We start from the raw sequence: 6,900 nt of genomic DNA, 5'->3' as shown, positions 1-6,900 counted from the left end.
ACAGTGCAGTGTATATATACACCACAAGGGGTGCTGCAGAGCGGGAGGATTACAGTGCAGTGTATATATAGTCCACAAGGGGCGCTGCAGAGCAGGAGGATTACAGTGCAGTGTATATATACACCACAAGGGGCGCTGCAGAGCGGGAGGATTACAGTGCAGTGTATATATACACCACTAGGGGCGCTGCAGAGCAGGAGGATTACAGTGCAGTGTATATATACACCACAAGGAGCGCTGTAGAGCGGGAGGATTACAGTGCAGTGTATATATAGGCCACAAGGGGCGCTGCAGAGCGGGAGGATTACAATGCAGTGTATATAAACACCACAAGGGGCGCTGCAGAGCAGGAGGATTACAGTGCAGTGTATATATAGACCACAAGGGGCGCTGCAGAGCAGGAGGATTACAGTGCAGTGTATATATACACCACAAGGGGCGCTGCAGAGCGGGAGGATTACAGTGCAGTGTATATATACACCACAAGGGGCACTGCAGAGCGGGAGGATTGCAGTGCAGTGTATATATAGTCCACAAGGGGCGCTGCAGAGCAGGAGGATTACAGTGCAGTGTATATATAGTCCACAAGGGGCGCTGCAGAGCAGGAGGATTACAGTGCAGTGTATATATACACCACAAGGGGCGCTGCGGAGCGGGAGGATTACAGTGCAGTGTATATATACACCACAAGGGGCGCTGCAGAGCAGGAGGATTACAGTGCAGTGTATATATACACCACAAGGGGCGCTGCAGAGCAGGAGGATTACAGTGCAGTGTATATATACACCACAAGGGGCACTGCAGAGCGGGAGGATTACAGTGCAGTGTATATATAGTCCACAAGGGGCGCTGTGGAGCGGGAGGATTACCGTGCAGTGTATATATACACTACAAGGGGCGCTGCAGAGCAGGAGGATTACAGTGCAGTGTATATATAGTCCACAAGGGGCTCTGCAGAGCGGGAGGATTACAGTGCAGTGTATATATACACCACAAGGGGCTCTGCAGAGCGGGAGGATTACAGTGCAGTGTATATATAGTCCACAAGGGGTGCTGTGGAGAGGGCGGATTACAGTGCAGTCTATTTATAGTCTGTAGGGGGCGCTGCAGAGTGGGGAGGGTCCTGTTATATCATATAATGTAGTTGCACTAATAATCAGCACAAACCAGTCTTCCCCTTCTATAATACCCCTATGTGGTCCCTACACTGTATAATGCTCCCTATGTGGTCCCTACACTGTATAATGCCCCTATGTGGTCCCTACACTGTATAATGCTCCCTATGTGGTCCCTACACTGTATAATGCCCCTATGTGGTCCCTACACTGTATAATGCTGCCTATGTGGTCCCTACACTGTATAATGCTGCCTATGTGGTCCCTACACTGTATAATGCTGCCTATGTGGTCCCTACACTGTATAATGCTCCCTATGTGGTCCCTACACTGTATAATGCTCCCTATGTGGTCCCTACACTGTATAATGCTCCCTATGTGGTCCCTACACTGTATAAGGCTGCCTATGTGGTCCCTACACTGTATAATGCTCCCTATGTGGTCCCTACACTGTATAATGCTGCCTATGTGGTCCCTACACTGTATAATGCTCCCTATGTGGTCCCTACACTGTATAATGCTCCCTATGTGGTCCCTACACTGTATAAGGCTGCCTATGTGGTCCCTACACTGTATAATGCTCCCTATGTGGTCCCTACACTGTATAATGCTTCCTGTCCTGTTGCCACCCCTTGAAAGTACATAATTCCTGTAGACCCCATATATAATACCCCTATCCCGCTGTTCCCTCTCATGTAGCTGTTTCATTTCCCCCTCTCACATTGTGCCCTCTCCCCTCTGACCCCTCTTTTATACCTGTGACCTCTCCTCTCCCCCCTCCTCTTCTGTCGCAGCACATAATGATGGGGGGAGCTGGTGGCTTCCTGCTTCACCATTGCATTCAACTCTATGGGGGAGATTTATCATGCGATAGTGGCCATGTCACCCCTCGTCTCGCCAGATACATCAAGAGGAATAGGCCTGCAGCACAGCCCCCAAGAACGCCCATTCCACCGGCTGCCGTGCCCCTCTACACCCCCTCCACGCCCACATGCAGGAGCTGTGATAACTCTCGCCCTATGTGTGTCTGACAAGATCTGGAACATTTGGGAGATATGCCCCATGTGTCTGTGACACTATATAATGCCCCCTATGCAGGGCCGTATTCGCCACTAGGCTCTGTGGACATGGTGCCTGGGGCAGCCCGCAGAAGGGGAGCATTTAGGTAAAAAAACAGTTCTTTTCACCCAATCGCTGCCAGTGGGGCACCACTGTGTGACTACTGAGGCAATGGGGGCACCACTGTGAGACTACTGAGGCAATGGGGGCAGCACTGGCTCCTGGGGCATGGGGGCAGCATTGTGACTACTTGGGGGCAGCACTGGCTCCTAGGGCAGTGGGGGCACCACTGTGTGATTACTGAAGCAATGGGGCAGCACTGGCTCCTGGGGCATGGGGGCAGCTCTGTGACTACTTGGGGGCAGCACTGGATCCTGAGGCATGGGGGCAGCATTGTGACTACTTGGGGGCAGCACTGGCTCCTGGGGCATGGGGACAGCATTGTGACTACTTGGGGGCAGCACTAGCTCCTGGGGCATGGGGAGAGCATTGTGACTACTTGGGGCCAGCACTGGCTCCTGGGGCATGGGGGCAGCACTGTGACTACTTGGGGGCAGCACTGGCTCCTGGGGCATGGGAGCAGCACTGGGACTACTTGGGGGCAGCACTGGCTCCTGGGGCATGGGGACAGCACTGTGACTACTTGGGGGCAGCACTGGCTCCTGGGGCATGGGGGCAGCATTGTGACTACTTGGAGGCAGAACTGGCTCCTGGGGGCAGATGCTGTGACTATTGCCACTGTAGGGGCATAACTGTCATCTCTAGGGGAACAACAGAACTATTAAATTTGTCATAAGAAGGAGGAGGAGATGATGTCAAAATGAGGAACCTAACTTTTTGTGTTTCTTAGTCGTTAGACCCGAGTTCTGGCAGGAAGAAGCTGCCATATCCTCCAGATGTTATGTGTGAGCTGCCGGAATTACAGTTACAGTCACAATTCTTCACTTGAGCTTGGTTGTGGCTCCATTTTCATGGACAATTGCATTTATACATTATATATACTGTATATATGTTTATACATGACTATATATAACACTGCTCCTCCCAGTTGTCATATTACTGGCCTCTGTGGAGGGAGGCTTCTTATTCCCAATTTCTTCTCCATTTCTCCCCTGGTGTCAGATCTTCTTTCTTCTAGTTTCCATCTGGTGATTGCTGTGGACGACCTTCAGTATTTCTGTAAGTTCTGCTGTGGATACAGATTTCCAGTTTCTAGTTATTAAGTTTCTAGTGACAATGAGAATGTGTGATGGAAAGAGAAGAAGCTTCTTCTAGGCCCAAAGGAATCAGGAATAACGTAACCTTTCTAAAGGTTGGAGTCAACTTTATCCCAAAATGTATATTTAATTGGACGCTCCCAGCAGGTGTGTAACACATCTCCAGCGCATGTATAATGTCTGTGTTACATCTCCAGCGCATGTATAACGTCTGTGTTACATCTCCAGCGCATGTATAATGTCTGTGTTACATCTCCAGCGCATGTATAATGTCTGTGTTACATCTCCAGCGCATGTATAATGTCTGTGTTACACCTCCAGCGCATGTATAATGTCTGTGTCACATCTCCAGCGCATGTATAATGTCTGTGTTACATCTCCAGCGCATGTATAATGTCTGTGTTACATCTCCAGCGCATGTATAACGTCTGTGTTACATCTCCAGCGCATGTATAACGTCTGTGTTACATCTCCAGCGCATGTATAATGTCTGTGTTACATCTCCAGCGCATGTATAATGTCTGTGTTACATCTCCAGCGCATGTATAATGTCTGTGTTACATCTCCAGCGCATGTATAATGTCTGTGTTACATCTCCAGCACATGTATAATGTCTGTGTTACATCTCCAGCGCATGTATAATGTCTGTGTTACATCTCCAGCGCATGTATAATGTCTGTGTTACATCTCCAGCGCATGTATAATGTCTGTGTTACATCTCCAGCGCATGTATAATGTCTGTGTTACATCTCCAGCGCATGTATAATGTCTGTGTTACATCTCCAGCGCATGTATAATGTCTGTGTTACATCTCCAGCGCATGTATAATGTCTGTGCTACATCTCCAGCGCATGTATAATGTCTGTGTTACATCTCCAGCGCATGTATAATGTCTGTGTTACATCTCCAGCACATGTATAATGTCTGTGTTACATCTCCAGCGCATGTATAATGTCTGTGTTACATCTCCAGCACATGTATAATGTCTGTGTTACATCTCCAGCGCATGTATAATGTCTGTGTTACATCTCCAGCGCATGTATAATGTCTGTGTCACATCTCCAGCGCATGTATAATGTCTGTGTTACATCTCCAGCGCATGTATAATGTCTGTGTTACATCTCCAGCACATGTATAATGTCTGTGTTACATCTCCAGCGCATGTATAATGTCTGTGTTACATCTCCAGCACATGTATAATGTCTGTGTTACATCTCCAGCGCATGTATAATGTCTGTGTTACATCTCCAGCGCATGTATAATGTCTGTGTTACATCTCCAGCGCATTTATAATGTCTGTGTTACATCTCCAGCGCATGTATGTCTGTGTTACATCTCCAGCGCATGTATAATGTCTGTGTTACATCTCCAGCGCATGTATAATGTCTGTGTTACATCTCCAGCGCATGTATAATGTCTGTGTTACATCTCCAGCGCATGTATAATGTCTGTGTTACATCTCCAGCGCATGTATAATGTCTGTGTTACATCTCCAGCGCATGTATAATGTCTGTGTCACATCTCCAGCGCATGTATAATGTCTGTGTTACATCTCCAGCGCATGTATAATGTCTGTGTCACATCTCCAGCGCATGTATAATGTCTGTGTTACATCTCCAGCGCATGTATAATGTCTGTGCTACATCTCCAGCGCATTTATAATGTCTGTGTTACATCTCCGGCACATGTATAATGTCTGTGTTACATCTCCAGCTCATGTATAATGTCTGTGTTACATCTCCAGCGCATGTATAATGTCTGTATTACATATCCAGCGCATGTATAATGTCTGTATTACATCTCCAGCGCATGTATAACGTCTGTGTTACATCTCCGGCACATGTATAATGTCTGTGTTACATCTCCAGCGCATGTATAATGTCTGTGTTACATCTCCAGCGCATGTATAACGTCTGTGTTACATCTCCGGCACATGTATAATGTCTGTGTTACATCTCCAGCGCATGTATAATGTCTGTGTTACATCTCCAGCGCATGTATAATGTCTGTGTTACATCTCCAGCGCATGTATAATGTCTGTGTTACATCTCCAGCGCATGTATAATGTCTGTGTTACATCTCCAGCACATGTATAATCTCTGTGTTACATCTCCAGCGCATGTATAATGTCTGTGCTACATCTCCAGCGCATGTATAATGTCTGTGTTACATCTCCAGCGCATGTATAATGTCTGTGTTACATCTCCAGCGCATGTATAATGTCTGTGTTACATCTCCAGCGCATGTATAATGTCTGTGTTACATCTCCAGCGCATGTATAACGTCTGTGTTACATCTCCAGCGCATGTATAATGTCTGTGTTACATCTCCAGCGCATGTATAATGTCTGTGTTACATCTCCAGCGCATGTATAATGTCTGTGTTACATCTCCAGCACATGTATAATGTCTGTGTTACATCTCCAGCACATGTATAATGTCTGTGTTACATCTCCAGCGCATGTATAATGTCTGTGTTACATCTCCAGCACATGTATAATGTCTGTGTTACATCTCCAGCGCATGTATAATGTCTGTGTTACATCTCCAGCGCATGTATAATGTCTGTGCTACATCTCCAGCGCATGTATAATGTCTGTGTTACATCCCCAGCGCATGTATAATGTCTGTGTCACATCTGGGGGCCCACCTAATTCAGGGGCCCACCGCTGGACCTACCTATGGTCCAGTCCAAACCTGTCCCCTTTGCAAACTCAGGGCTTCTTACTTTATTTCACATCAAGAGTTAACTTGCATTAATCTATAGTCTTTTATTATATACATTCTGTTTATTATTTCTGTAGCTTAGACTAGTAGAAAGGGTTAATGAGCATTAAGAGATATTTCTCTCTGTGTATCTCTATCCCTCAGAGACGCTAGAAGTAAATGTCCACGGATTGTTTTGCAATAGATAAACAGACTTGTTTGCCAGACAAGCAGACAGCTTCTCCTTTAGAATGACAGGGGCTGACTGGAAAGTTGTTTACACTTTAGAAACTTGCTGCCATAGAATATTATGGGGAATCCATGAAAGTCTATGTCATTGTTTCTGTCCCGAAACGTAACCACTTTCATACCAGCAGGGTACCCGGCTTCTGAGGAAGGGAGGGACAGCTATTGATATTCCAATGGCCGTCGCATGTTTTCTAATACAGCTACATTGTGACGATCCTCTGTTTTTCCTACTGGAAATGTATGAATAAATGTACAATTGGGCGGGACTATTCTCAGTCCTTCAAGAGGTCTTAGTCCAGGTCTGATTCTGGTAGATCTAATGATTACACACATTAATAATAATACATAATAATGATACATTGGGGATTGAGTTTTTTTACTGAAATAAAAATGGATGAGATGGTGTGAGGTCTGCTTCATGTTATATTTTATTCTACCCCCATCTGTTGTGATATAAATCTTGTAATATTCTTTCATGGTTATAATCTGTACTTGATGACGCAGCTACACGCTGATGACGTCACGTCAGTGATGCTGCGGGGGTCTCCTCTGTGT

Source organism: Engystomops pustulosus, chromosome 10 (assembly GCF_040894005.1).
Source record: "Engystomops pustulosus chromosome 10, aEngPut4.maternal, whole genome shotgun sequence".
NCBI classification, from domain to species: Eukaryota; Metazoa; Chordata; class Amphibia; order Anura; family Leptodactylidae; genus Engystomops; species Engystomops pustulosus.
The sequence above is the reverse complement of the archived record's forward strand: the minus strand, read 5'-3'. Positions refer to the sequence as shown.